This window comes from Gopherus flavomarginatus, chromosome 8 (genome assembly GCF_025201925.1).
Source record: "Gopherus flavomarginatus isolate rGopFla2 chromosome 8, rGopFla2.mat.asm, whole genome shotgun sequence".
NCBI lineage: Eukaryota > Metazoa > Chordata > Testudines > Testudinidae > Gopherus > Gopherus flavomarginatus.
Window position 1 is genome coordinate 82,462,980 of NC_066624.1, and position 14,871 is coordinate 82,477,850.

Genomic DNA, 14,871 nt, shown 5'->3' on the forward strand with positions numbered 1-14,871 from the left:
ATTCCCATCCAGCCCCAGATTTCCTGGTCGTAACCATAGTGAATCATAGAGACTGGCCAGGCAGATTTATCCACTCCTAAGGATAAGGACTAAATGAGTTTACCTGATGGACAGGAAGATTTACACCTCCTTTTCCTTACAGTTTTTAATTGCTAAAATATGGATTTTGTGAATTCTGGCTGTCTGAGTTTTCAGACTAGTTGCCCCAGGCCTCAAGAGAGGAATGGCAGACATTTATCATTGAAAGCTGTGTGGTGGCTAAGACTTCATTGAAGTCACACTGGACAGCATGAATATTTTGGCCAGAGTGATGGCCTTGGCAGTGACCATGAGGAGGGTGTTCTGGCTGCAGAATTCGGGTTATAAAGGATTTGCCCTTTGATGGCCAAGCCGTGTTTCTGGACAAGACAGATGCGACTGTGCACTCCTTCAAGGACTCTATAGTCTTTGGGGGTGTACACACTGGTGCTGCAGAGACATCAGTATGGTGGGCAATAGCAGCAGCAGTATCATCCACAGGGCATATTTGGGCAGACTTTCCCTCTCCCGAGAAATCTGACTACCCCAGAAAGAGGCACAGATCCCAAGGGAGGAAACAGTTGTATCTGGGGTTTGAACAGTCCACACACAACCCCCGGAGGCCCCCAAGAACCCATTTTGACTCCTTGGTCCAGATCAGTGTTTGTCGGTGCTTCTTTCTTCCCATCTCTGTTTGGGGACAGGCTGGCATGCTTTCATAATGCTTAAGTCCTAAGCACAATCAGATCAAGCTATACATCCAGTTCCTCTCCATCCCCTACACCCACCCTCCCTCCCTCCCCCTTCCTCTTCAGGGACTCTTCTCACATAATACTGCTAGTTGAGCAGGTCCACTCTATACTGGTTTTAGAAGAGGTGGAGGAAGTTCCACTGGAATGCCAGGATCATGGCTTCTACTGGTACTTTCTGGTGCCCAAATGTAAGAGAGGGGTAAGACCCATTCTTGACCTTTGCTGCCTCAATAAATATATCAGATACATGAGGTTCCAAATGGTCACAGTATCGACTATGCTCCCTGTGTTGTCTCAGCATGATTGGTTTGCTGCTTTGGACCTTCAGGATGCCTACTTTCATGTGGCAATTTTGCCAGGTCACAGAAATGTCTTTCAATTTAATTGTGGCAGAGCATCATTTTCAATACATGGGTACTTCTGTTTGGGCTCTTTTCTGCCCTCAGGTTTTTACCAGTGCATGGTGGTTGTGATGGCCTATCTCAGGAAGAGAGAAATCCACACGTATTCATATCTGGATGACTGCTTACTGAGAGGCAGGTCAAGAACATAAGAACAGCCATACTGGGTCAGACCATAGGTCTATCCAGCCCAGTATCCTGTCTACTGACAGTGACCAATGACAGGTGTCCCAGAAGGAATGAACCTAATAGGTAATGATCAAGTGATCTCTCTCCTGCCATCCATCTCCGCCCTCTGACAAACAGAGGCTAGGGACACCATTCCTTACCCATCCTGGCTAATAGCCATTAATGGACTTAACCACCAGGAATTTAGCTCTTTTTTAAACCCTGTTATAGTCCTAGACTTCACAACCTCCTCTGGTAAGGAGTTCCACAGGTTGACTGTGCACTGTGTGAAGAACTTCTTTTATTAGTTTTAAGCCTGCTGCCCATTAATTTCATTTTGTGGCCCCTAGTTCTTATATTATGGGAACAAGTAAATAACTTTTCCTCATTCACTTTCTCCACACCACTCATGATTTTATATACCTCTGTCATATATCCCCTTAGTCTCCTCTTTTCCAAGCTGAAAAGTCCTAGCCTCTTTAATCTCTCCTCATATGGGACCCGTTCCAAACCTTTAATAATTTTAGTTGCCTTTCTCTGAACCTCTTCTAATGCCAGTATATCTTTTTTGAGATGAGGAGACCACATCTGTACTCAGTATTCAAGATTTGGGCGTACCATGGATTTATATAAGGGCAATAAGATATTATCTGTCTTATTCTCTATTCCTTTTTTAATGATTCCTAACATCCTGTTTGCTTTTTTGACTGCCGCTGCACACTGCGTGAACATCTTCAGAGAACTATCCACGATGACTCCAAGATCGCTTTCCTGATTCGTTGTAGCTAAATTAGCCTCATCCTACTGTATGTATAGTTGGGCTTATTTTTTCCAATGTGCATTACTTTATATTTATCCACATTAAATTTCATTTGCTGTTTTGTTGCCCAATCACTTAGTTTTGTGAGATCTTTTTGAAGTTCTTCACAGTCTGTTTTGGTCTTAACTATCTTGAGCAGTTTAGTATCATCTGCAAACTTTGCCACCTCACTGTTTACCCCTTTCTCCAGATCATTTATGAATAAGATTGGTCCTAGGACTGACCCTTGGGGAACACCACTAGTTACCCCTCTCCATTCTGAAAATTTACCATTTATTCCTACCCTGTCTTTTTTCCCTGTCTTTTAACCAGTTCTTAAACAGCCAGTGACATGTGGAATACTTACTATCGCCCTGCCCCCATACCATAAACTCAACACTTCTTTTGCAAATATGTTCACAAATCACCTTTTGTATTAATCCAGCAGCTCAACACAAGAGGGCTCTCTAAGGTCCTGGTTCCCTGCATTTTCTATTCTGGTGGTTTTTCTGGATTTATACATCTACCTCTGCGCTATTTCAGTGTTCTGGGGTTATATTCAATTTTTTTGTTAGCCTATCTTGCATTGACCTAGTTTCATTTTGTACAGACAATCCCTGCAGGGTTGCATTGATATCGTCTTGTCCTGATTATTACATTTAATTAAAAAAAAACACCTCCCCCCCCAAACAGTAACTTGACATTAATAGCTAGTGCTTAGCTTGAGTAGCTTTCTTTCAAACATCTAAATACTGCAAAATCTTGGCTTTTGGGGGAAACATTTTCCAAAATACCTTCAGGATTTAATTCCTCCAATATTTTTATTACTTTTGCCCTTTCTAAAATTTAAAGGTTAGAGAGGGTGGAGGGGAGAGAACACACATTTTTAATTCATGGATTAACACACATACCACAGTGGTTAAATTTGATAAGACCTACAAAATGGGATGACTTTCAAACTTGGGTTAGCTTTATTTAAAAATTTTTGAGCCAGATTTTAAAAAATTAAAACAACATCTAACCCCCCCCCCCCGCATTTATAATTAGTATGTATGTTGGAAACAGCCAAGCTATGGTGCACCACAATTGAAAGTTTATAGCAGGGAAAGTCCAGCTCAATCTCCTTTAAGGAGAAGTATCACTAATGGTCAGCCAATGTTTTAAGCAAGTCTCTGCACACTAAGAAGAAAACATTGCTGCATTTCCAAAGTATTCATGTGGGAAAACCTGTATTTTTGCATTCATTCAACTCTTTCTAAACAGCCCAAATAAAAACAATGGGAGTTTTGAGTGTGCAAGGAATGCAGGTCTAATGTCTAATCCATTCTGGGCAACTTTAGTTAATTCTTTACAACTTATTGTATTTCTCTGTCCACCCTACACAGAAACTTTGGGAGAGGCAGGGTTAAATATTTACACCAGGTGGAGACTGGACACAATTTGAGTCGGTCATCTTATTCTGTAGACACATTTAGGTCCCAGTCTTGCAACTGGTGTCATATAATTGGACTGCTGTGCCTATGTGTTGTCCCTTGCAGGCTCAGGTCCATAGTCTGTTTTACTAATCATTGATGTGGTTCTGCACTGAATGTCAACATAAACGGTCATCCTCTCAGCGTGTTTCTGTCTGTATGCATTTATGCTAAGCATTAATGTATTTTCTTCTCAATTTGCTTATATCTGCTTCCCAGAATGTCAGTCTTGGCACATGTTACTGTGAAAGTCCAGCAAGACAAGTAAGCTGCTTACAATTGAGGCTAATGATGGCTGGCTTGGACAAGATGAGAATTCACAGTGACTCTTTTTCAAGCTGTTGTATAATGCTTACATTATGGGAATTCCACATTAAGTGAACTTTCATTTCAAAAGTCATTGGGTTTATTATGGAGTTATGAAATTGAGCTAATTTCCAGAGCTACCTTTCCAAACAAGGCTGCTTAAGTTTCCTAAACTTAATAACATCCGACTGTTTCAAATAAGTTTTTGAGCAGTTGTAATTCCCCTTTGTTCTTGTTAATGGATGAATTATATTCTATAGTTTAGAGTTAATTCATACTGTTATATAGATTGACTCATTCAAGGTGGAAACAATTTCATTTTAGTGCTACAACTAAAATGCTAATGAATTTCATCCACATGCCATAGTACCCCAGAAGTCTTCCTATCTAAAGCAAATGCATGTAATTTTTTTACCTGTTTCAATCACAACACCATCTTCATAAGTCTGTTACATTAATAACATCTCTGTAAGGGCTAGTCTTGTGTCGGGATGTTTCGCTGTTTAACTCTGTAGTAAGCTGGAAAATTTTGCAGTCACTTCAAGAGGAAATGATAGTTTCAGATTAGCTCTTTATGCCTCATTTGGTTTATGATTTTTGCACTTAGTGCAGAAAATTTCCAAATTACATTATGAGAATAAAATTGTCAGTTTGTCAATGTTCAGTTAAGTAGCATTTTTATTTTTAACCTTTTATCTTTGATGGCAATAGCTTATATATATTTATATTATGCTAAATACAATTTCCTGTCCTTGCTAACATTTCTGTAGGTTGATTCTGGTTCTGCATGTTCCTTTATTATTTAACTGTCCAAGATTATATAATTTCTACTGCTCTTCTCCCACCTACCCCCACTATTCCTATTGATGTCCTTTGTTTCTCAGAAACCAATCAATGAGGCATGGGGTTGTCACTCTGTAGTTACCTGTATGCCCTGTCTCGGTTAAATAATATCTCCCACCTCTACCTACTGCTTAGATATCAAGGCAATAGGTAGTATTTAAATACCTATGGCAGTTGTGGAGGATTGTTTTGCTCTTCCTTGCTCATACCTACTACCCAACACAGAATCTGGGTTGTGCTCCACAAGACTTGTTTCTTATGGGCCTGACCTCAAACATGTCTGGAATCCACCTCATATGCCCTGGTGCCACTATGTTGGACACCAGAGCTTGGCTGCTGACAAAGTGTGAGCCACTGGCCAACAGAGCTCCAAATGCATTTGGAGAGTGTGTGAAGGGAAAACATACAGTAGATCTGTATAATTCAATGGCTCTAAAATATTTCCCCATTGAATTTCATAACAGGCACCCTTGAACCAATTGGAAAAAAAGATCAAATCTGGGATTCCGATAATCTGAGAAGGAATGACATGGGTATGTGCTGGATTGACTCATGCCCGCAATCCACAATATGCAGTATAACCACAATGGTTAGATTCCACCATGATCTATTTTCAAGACCCTGATCAGGTTACAGGAACCAGCAGAAAAGTTTTGACAAAGGTGAAAAGGAACCGTATCAAGTGGATATTTCTGGAGGCCAGAATGGTTCAGTTAGAGCTCTTCTCCTGCTGGGCATGGTGGGATACCAATATCCCCTGCAGTGTAATCTGGTAAAACCAGAAGCAAACCATCTGGGAGATGAGGAATTTCATCCATGCCTATGATACGGAGATAGCCAATGCACATATATTTATTATAACTGATTTGTGTTACTTTGGTACAGTGTATGTACGTACCTTTTGGACACTGTTGCTGGTTTTATTCTTCCTGGCACGTTTAGTTTATTTCTCATGCAGTCAGGTGAGAGAAATGCCTGTTTAAGTAATTTGTTAGACATCTAGATGTGGGTAGATTATTGGAAAAAGATTTGCTAAATTGTTCAAAATTTAGGGCCATAGTAGAACTCTAGTGTGGGTGTGATTTGAGAGGTTGGGGATTTCTTTTCTCGTTTACGTTAGAAACCAGTTGACCAGCAGGATTGATGGAAGTTTGACCACAGGAAAGCCCAATCAGGGCTATGCATCAGGGTGTGTTACTAGCCATTCTGTTGATTTTCTGAGTGCCCAGTTGGATGAGCTGGAGTGGGACACTGGAGTCCCTTGATAATACTTTAGAGGAAGTAAAGAGCTTGTTCTTCTCCCTCAGCTTTCAAGGACTTGCAGGCCCACAGGAGTTAGCGATCAGTTAAACAAAACTGTGGTTTCATTTCAAAATGATTTTTCATACACATCCTTCTTAACAGATTGAAGTTTAGTTAGAAACAATATTGAACTGAACAATTGCCAATCTGGATTCATATTTTAAGGCAGTACAGTTAACGTATAGAAGTTACCAAATGACTCACTTAATTTCCTTTTGGAATATAGTGCAACTGCATAACAACTGAAACAGGAATTGCAATTTCAGTACAACTCAGAAATAGTGACTTCACTGCGCAATAATGTCCTCAGGGCATTCATAACATTCTAGTGTTCCTTCTACTGCAAAAACAAGAGTCTGCAAATAGCAAAACTTTATTGAAAATGCCACTTTGTTTAACTGGAGACAGATGTATAGTAGAAACAGGAGGAAAAACAGTTCGCTACAGATTGGATGCCCAATTTGTTAAATTCCAAGCAGTAGTTATCAACTGCTACTTGCATTTCGACACGTCACTTGGTTTTGGTGATTGATTGCAGCACAGCCTGATGCGTGAGCCGTTTTGAAGGAATAGCTCAAAGGGAAATGGCTGTTTCATTGCTACACCAACAGTTTAGTAGAATATCTAAGACTTCAGCCATTAGTAGGAATGTAAAAATAAATAAATAAATCAGCAATTACTTCATGAGGCACTGAATAAGCTGCTGGAAGTTATAAGCAGGGCTAAAAATAAATGCTTTAAAATATAATCATGCTACAATTTCAAAGACTGCTGCTTCATTTTCCTCCTTTCCCCAGCAACAGTATAGCTAAAATAAAATAAATATTTCCACAGCTTCATAGCTCAAGATCTTTCATTCTATTCAGCCTTTTTTGGCATCTGTTCAGCAGAGTAAATGTCCCATTCACATTTTGAACATTGCAACGTATTCTCATAACTCACATCTTGCTTTCAGAACCCAGCTTCCAAGCAGTGTTTGAGAAATTAGCAGTGCACATACTTGTCCTTAACAGATCTGCAGATTGTGTTGGATAATAAGTTCTAGATGTTAGTATTTTATCTATTTAGAATACTCACCTGTATCTATTACATTTTCTAAGCACATTATACCCACATTTAAACTCAAACTTTCATCAAAATAGATCAAACAACTTTTACAAGAAAGGACTTCCTGAAAATCTTCTCAACCCTAAAAAGGCCTCCATCTCCTCCTACTCCCACTCAGTCCCTCCCACTGGGGAGCCAGACAGAATGGTGAGTCCTGCAGCTCCTGTGGGAAGTGAGTGCCACAGTCCAGGAGCCCCTCAATGAAAATGTCTTCCACTAGTCCCTCTCTAAATTAAATGAAGGGCTGTTAGCATGAGTGCCTCAGAGAATTGCAGCTGACAGGGTGAGTGATCTCTCAACTAGTTAGGGCTCAAGTAATCTAAGGGGTTTATATGTACACTATATATTTATCTCAAAGTCAAGATTGATTGTTCCCTTTCCCTTGCCCACCTTCCCTATCCAGACATGACTCTCCCCACCCTGATATGTGTGTTGCCTATAGCAGAAGTTGAGGTAGCTGATCCAGTCAGCAGACAAAAAGGGATCTCAAGGGAGGATGAATTGACTGATATTCAAGACAGTCAAGAAAGCCCTAGTGTGGCAGCAGGGCTGTGACACAACAGTCAGTGTAAATGAGTCTGCCTATGCCTTCCCACAATGCCCCAGGAAACTTCTCATGGTGGCCTCTCTTGCCATCTATCTCTCCATTTCTGAGCAGTGTCCCTGACTGAAAGTCACTTAGCAATTTATATAGCCATAGGTACTGGAAGTAGGGGTGCTGCCGCACCCCCTGGCTTGAAGTGGTTTCCATTATATACATGGTTTACAGTTTGGTTCAATGGCTCTCAGCACCCCACTATACAAATTGTTTCAGCATCCCTGTACATAGTTTGAACAAAATCAGATCCCCAATCATAAGCTGCTTCCAGTTCTAGCAATGCCCTTAGATTCTGATACAGAAATCTTCTGTTTGATAATGACTGCTAAGAAGCCATTATCTAAGCATGCTGCCATTTCACCAGAGGCTGCCATCAAGGTGTTGGTTATACTTTGGTCTGATGCTAGTGCACACCATCATTTTGGTATAGAAACTGAAATGCCAACCTATATCACAAAATTTCCAACAAATTAGCAGCAATGGGAATCTATTACACTGGAAAGCACAGCAGGGAGAAACTGGAAGAGTGTAATGAGGCCTATTGAAGGGGTAAGAACAACAACTGAAAGCCAGGAGTGCCCCAATGCAATCTCCATTTTATTAGCAACAGTGATGCAGGACTGATACAGAAATAAGGAGAATGGTTGGTTATCCAGAACCAGCTGGATTGTAAAAGCTCCGTTTTTCTCCCTATATTCCCCGAAAAGGGACAGACACCTTCACCCATAATACCCTTTGAAAGCATTCACAACACCTTTTTGAATGGCTCTGTAAACTTCTTGAGAAGTTTTGGCTCTAACAGCATTAAGTGCTATTGATAGTTGTAGTGTGAACATGCTGTCTCATGCTAGCCTGAATCAAGATAAATTAATGAGAGACACTTAAATGAGGAAAGTCTGTAGCATAGACATACCCTAGGTCTTTAAAGATTAACATGTTAGGTCATAAGAGTGGCCCTCCTGGGTCAGATCAGTGGTCCATCTTGCCCAGTATCCTGTCTTCTGACAGCAGCCAGTGCCGGCTGCTTCAGAGGGAGTGAACAGATCAGGACAATTTATCGAGTGTCCAGTCCCTGCTTCAAGCAGTCAGAGGTTTAGGGACACCAGAGCATGGAGTTGCATTCCTGACCATCATGGCGAATACCTATTGATGGATCTATCCTCCATGAATGTATCTAAAGCTTTTTAAAAATCCAGTTATACTTTTGGCCTTCACAACATCTCTGGTAAAGTTCCACAGGCTGACTGTGTGTTGAGTGAAGAAGTACCACTTTATGTAAACCTGCTGCTGCCTATTAATATCATTGGGTGATCCTGGTTCTTTTGTTATGTGAAGAGTTAAATACTTTTCCTTATTCACTGTCTCCACACCACTCATGATATACTAGACTTTTGTCATATCCCCCCCACTTAGTCATCTCTTTTCTAAATTGAACAGTCCCAATCTTTGTAATCTCTCCTCATATAGAAGCTGTTCCATACCTTAATAATTTTTGTTGCCCTTCTTTGTACCTTTTCTAATTCTAACGTATCTTTTATTGAAATGGGGTGACCAGCACTGCACACAGTATTCATCTTGTGCAGGAGGTCAGACTAGATGATCATATTGGTCCCTTCTGACCTATGAGTCTATGAGATGTGGGCATACCATGGATTTACACAGTGGCATTATGATATTTTCTATCTTATTTATCCCTTTCCTAATGGTTCCTAAAATTCTGTTAGCTTTTTTGACTGCTGCTGAACATTGAGCAGATGTTTTCAGAGAACTATCCACAAAGATGCCAAGATCTTTCTTGAGTGGTAACAGCTAATTTAGACCCCATCATTTTTTTATACTTGGGCTCATGTTTTCCAGCGTGCCCTTTTGCATTTATCAACATTTAATTTCATGTGCCATTGTCTGCCCCAGTCACCCAGTTCTGTGAGATCCCTTTGTAATTCTTGGCAGTCAGTTTTGGACTTGAGTAATTTGTAAATTGCCACCTTACTGATTACCCCTGTGATGGGGCAGCTGCCCCTCACTAACTGGCAAAGGGTTAATAGCAGCCTTTGGAGTGTTTGCGCAGAACCCAGCCAACCAGAGGAAGGCTTAGGAGCAGCCAATCAGGGCCAGGCTGGGTCCTATAATGCAGGGCAGAGAGGGTCAGTCTCTCCTTGGAGCTTGAGGGAGAAGGACTGGCTGCCTGTAGAGAACTACCTGGGACAGAGCAGTGCTGGGCAGGGTTGGGGGAGCAAGTGGAGCTCCAGCCTGTGACCTTGTTACAGGGGCTGAGTAGGTGCTGGAGCTATGGGGAAGTGGCCCAGGGAAAGCAGGTAGCGGCAGAGGGGAATGAGAGGCAGTGAGTGGCTGCCAGCTGCCCTGGGTTGGGGCCCAGAGTAGTGGGTGAGCCTGTCCCACTTTGCCCCACTGGTCACCAGAGGAAGTGGCCAGCCAAGGGACTGCAGTTTTCCCCTGAGCGAGGGGCTGGATTAGGGCCTGCAGTTTGCCACTGCAGTGAGAAGTGTCTTTTCCTATTAACTAGGGCTCTCTCCTCTGGAGGGGTGTCCTCAGTGCAAGAGGATACCTTCACATCATCTAGAAGAACGGTTCCAACTATGGGATTGTTTCCCTCCGCTCCGGTTTGATGTTCTCCTTTTCCAAGACTTTCATCCTCCTCAGCAGCATGGAGACTGTCAGAAGAAGAATTTATTATTTAGGGTAGGACAAGGGATCCAGTATAACTAGAGTAATGATAAAAAATTAGACTGGAATGGGATGAAATTAGAGATGAAAAATTTATACTGAGTATCACAAAGACTATCCTAAGGATAAGGTTTGTTAGGCTGTGGAACTATCTCCCCAGTGGAAGAAGAACCTTTGCTTCAGACTCTGTTGTCTGTTTTTAGGCCTGTTTTTAATACCAAGGAACATGTCCAAATTCCTAGGGAATTTTATACGTGCATAGAATTCCAAGTTGCTAGTGTGTTTTCATTATGTCTTATCCACTTTAGAAATACTTCTTTTAAATTAATTAGAAAAAGGAGTCGAGCTCTTTGCCTGTTCCAGGACAATGCTGACTGAAAATCAATTGACATGTCTCAGCTCCAGCACTCACTGTTCTCATCTTTTGAACTTTCTTGTGTTCCTTTTATCACATAGAACAATGTATGTCACTGCAGTTGCTATTAGTGTAAATATGGTATTTTCTTTATTTTCCACAAACTAGTTACAATTTGTATTGGCTGTGAAGTATCTATGGTAACAGTTTGTGTGATTTGTTTTAATATACTTTTCATATCTGAAAAATTATTAGTGTGAAGAACTAAAAATGTAAACAGTTTGTATGGTGATAAATTTAATTAGGAATTGGCAATTGTTTTCCCCTCATAAATATCTATGAAACATTCAGGAAGAATGTATTGCATTTCAAAATATACCAGGATCCTTGGGTGAAATCCTGATGCCAATGACATCAATGACAAAACTCCCATTAACTTCCAGGAAGCCAGGATTTCACCCCTTATTAAAAAAAGAAACACAACCCCCCCCCAAACAAACTCATGTTTGGGTCTTCTATTTTTAAAGCAATTCAACAGTTAAAGTGAAAATGATCTGCCCAAAACATCGGATAAAATAGTCTAGCATCTGGATTAACCTCAGGTCTTGACCAACCTTTAGATAAACTGCTGCTGGGAGCCCTGCAAGTTCCACCAGGGACAGTTCAGACAATGTTGCCAAACCCTAGGTCACTGTGCCCCACCAAGGACAGGTTGACATGCTACTGTGATCTTTACTCCCAGTGCATAGCCTAGGTCGATTTACTGTGGTAGTATAGGCATAATCTTAGTGAAGTTAAACATGTGTAAATATTTGCATGATTGGGGCATAGGATGGCAGACCTTTTCCCCTCATTCAGAGTAGAGTCTATTTCATAATCTTCATATCTCAAGGATTCTTAAGTTAAATCCTTATGGGCTCAGGTAAAGCTAACTCATGAAAATAAGGTCTTCTTTCCAATTTGCTCTAATCCTTTTACCTCTTTGAAACATTGGATCAGATTTTAATTTCAGAAGCTCTGCATTACCACTACTGTAGGCTTTTCAAATTTTTCATATTGGCTTTAAACTGTCAGAGCTTAGTTGTAAAGGCATATGAAGAACTTTCCTAAAGACTTGTTACAATTGAATGGCCTTCAAAAAAATATATCTTTAATTCCGCCCCCTATCCCCACCTCTCACTAGATATAACTAGGAAGCCAGTGAGCCTTTGGAGAGGCTTCTCAGGCATCTACTTTAAAAGTTACAGATGATTTTGCATCCTTTGCTGAGCCTCCTTTAGAAGGAGAGTGAAATGTAGTTTATTTACAATTTAAAATGTCTTTTAGATTGACAGTTTTCTACTGAGACTGAAGTGTGACGTGATAAAACTGCCCCTAACTGGGCAAAACCTTCTGGTATACGGTGGTTTAGCTTTTTTCATATACAGTCTGCCTCATCAGATGTTAAGTACTCAGATTATATATGCTCTGTCTCAGTCACTTTCCTTCAAAATGTATATATTGTGTTCTGCTGCTATTTCAAAATTTAGGGTCAAATTCTGAGAGATGCTGAGCACCAGCAACTCCAATCAAAGCCAGTTGAGTTACATGTCCTTAGCACTTCTCAGGGTTTGGCCCTTACTGTTTACCACTTTATGCTTTTTTATTTTTGATGCGGTAGTTCAGTTAACTTATTTCTCCTGAAATAGTTTTCTCACACAGAGGTGCTACAGCTCTCTTGACTGAGGTCCTTACTTCGCCAGTTGTAACACCTGGGTAGATTTCATTGACTTCAGTGGGTTGAGATTCCCTCTGAGACCTGTTTTCACTCAGCTTCCCAAGACCTCAGTTCAACTCCAGCTTTCGTCACTCAGGTATCTTTACTTGGCATAAAGCAGCGTAACCCTGAGTTAATCAGACTCAACCACAGCGAGGGTGGATGCAGGATACATCACAGCTCCAAAGTTACTCAGAAACCCTTGTCCTTTATATACATTACGCATCTCGTATTTACTATACGTTCCGTCACAGGTTTTGGATTGGATTGGTTACTTTTCAGGAACCAATCCCTGTGCAGCATGCACTGTCCAGGCAATGACCATGGTTCAACTTTCTCTTTATCTCATCTCTCCTTCCTAATTTATTTTGTCCTTTGTTATCTAGTTCATAGTAAATAGTTCCCTGGACATTCTCCCTCTTATCTTAGTTGGCTCAGGCATTCTGTCTCCTTAGCCTACTGACCTATTTACTTATTTTATTTAGCACAAACATTCCATTTTCAACCTGATGATTCATTTCCCTAATTCTATATTCCAAAAAATGAGGCCTCCATGTATTAATTACTCATAACAGGCCAGGCCTGAGCTACACAGTGGCACTCTGCATAGCTAGAACAACTGGCATGATTGGGATGTAAAAAGAGAGCTGCATGTGTCTTGCTTAAAATTTTATTTGAAAATATATAAAATATCCATTCGTTAAGGCCCAGATTCAGGAATGTACTTAAACATGGTCTTAAAGTTAATCCCTTTTCAACTGAATTCAATGAGATTGAAGCACGTGTTAAAAGTTAAGACTATGCTTAAGTGTTTTCCTAAATAGGGATTGTGATGCTGGCAGATTAGGTGCCAGCTCCTGCCAAGGCCCCAAACCTCACTGAACACTGACAGATGCATAACTGGAAACCAGTCTTGCTTACCAGTGAGTTAGCATTATCAAAATAGGTATAAGATGTGAAGTTGATAAGAATGTATTTTGTGTTTAAACTTTATGAAATGCTTGTAGGATGCTGCATGTATTGATCTCACTTGTAACCTCTGTAGCCCATGGTATAAAGTTATATTAAATGTTTGCATTGTAAACGTATGTAATACTGTAACTCTCCAAACAGGAAAAGAAGCATCAATTAAGGAAAAGATCTTGTCCTGCATACAAGATGCCCCATTGAAGGCAAATGAGGTATAGTGTAGCTTCAAAGGATAGAGCTCCTGTTGACTGCATTCCTAGCTCCCTCCAGGAAAGAGACACCTACTCATGAACTCATCAGTTTGGGGTCTGGGGTGGGTAAGATAAAAATCCCTGACAAGTAGAAACTGGATCTCTTTGACTGTTTGTTCTTTCACAGGGCTGGAGCTACAAAACAGAAACAGAGACCGTGAGGGTCAACCTGGATTAGCCCTAAAAGACATTCATTGCTGACAGATTGCTACAACTCTGTCACCTTTTGGAACCATAGGCTATAACTCATTTGTGTATATATGTTGCCTGCCTTAACCTGTAAATAACTCTCTCATTTCTTTCTCCTAGTTAATAAATCCTTAGTTAGCTTACTACAGGATTGGCTACAAGCGATGTCTTTGGTGTGAGATCTGAGGTACAAACTGACTTGGGGTAAGTCTATTGGGACCTGAATCTTTGGAGATCTTTTGTGTATGGCAATCAGCTATTACTAAGTCCAGCTTTCTGGGTGGCAAGATAGACTGGAATATCCAAGAGGACTGTCTATTACTCCTTGGTAAGACTGTTATAGTGCTTCAGGAGTTCACATTTGTTACTAGGTTGGTGAAATATAATTACAGGACAAACCACCAGTTTGGGGTGTCTGTCCTACTCTTTCAACAGTCTGTGCTGAGGCTGGCACTCTCAGTCATGAGCTATTCCAGACAATGTGACAGGGATGTTTTCCCGACTCAGCATTTAAGGCAGTAATTTTATCATAGCACTTCTTGCAGAAAAGTCAGGGTAAGGCCTGAGTATAAAGGTCAAGATCATGGGGCCAGATCCCCCATTGGTGTAAATCATTATAGCTTTTTTGAAGCCAGTGGAGCTATGACAGTTAGACCATTTGAGAATCTGGTCCATAGAACTATAGTGAAAAACAGATGTCAAATCACAGTTATCTTTAGATTTAAGCCTACAATAGCTTATACATTTCTTTTACTTGAAATGCAAACAGAAAGAACAATGCATATGGTCTGACAATGATTTTAAACACAGGTTGTGACACTTGGGAATCAAGCATTCGTATTGATCGATCAATCAATCAATCAATCATAAATCAGGCTTCCCACATTCTAAAATATTTTT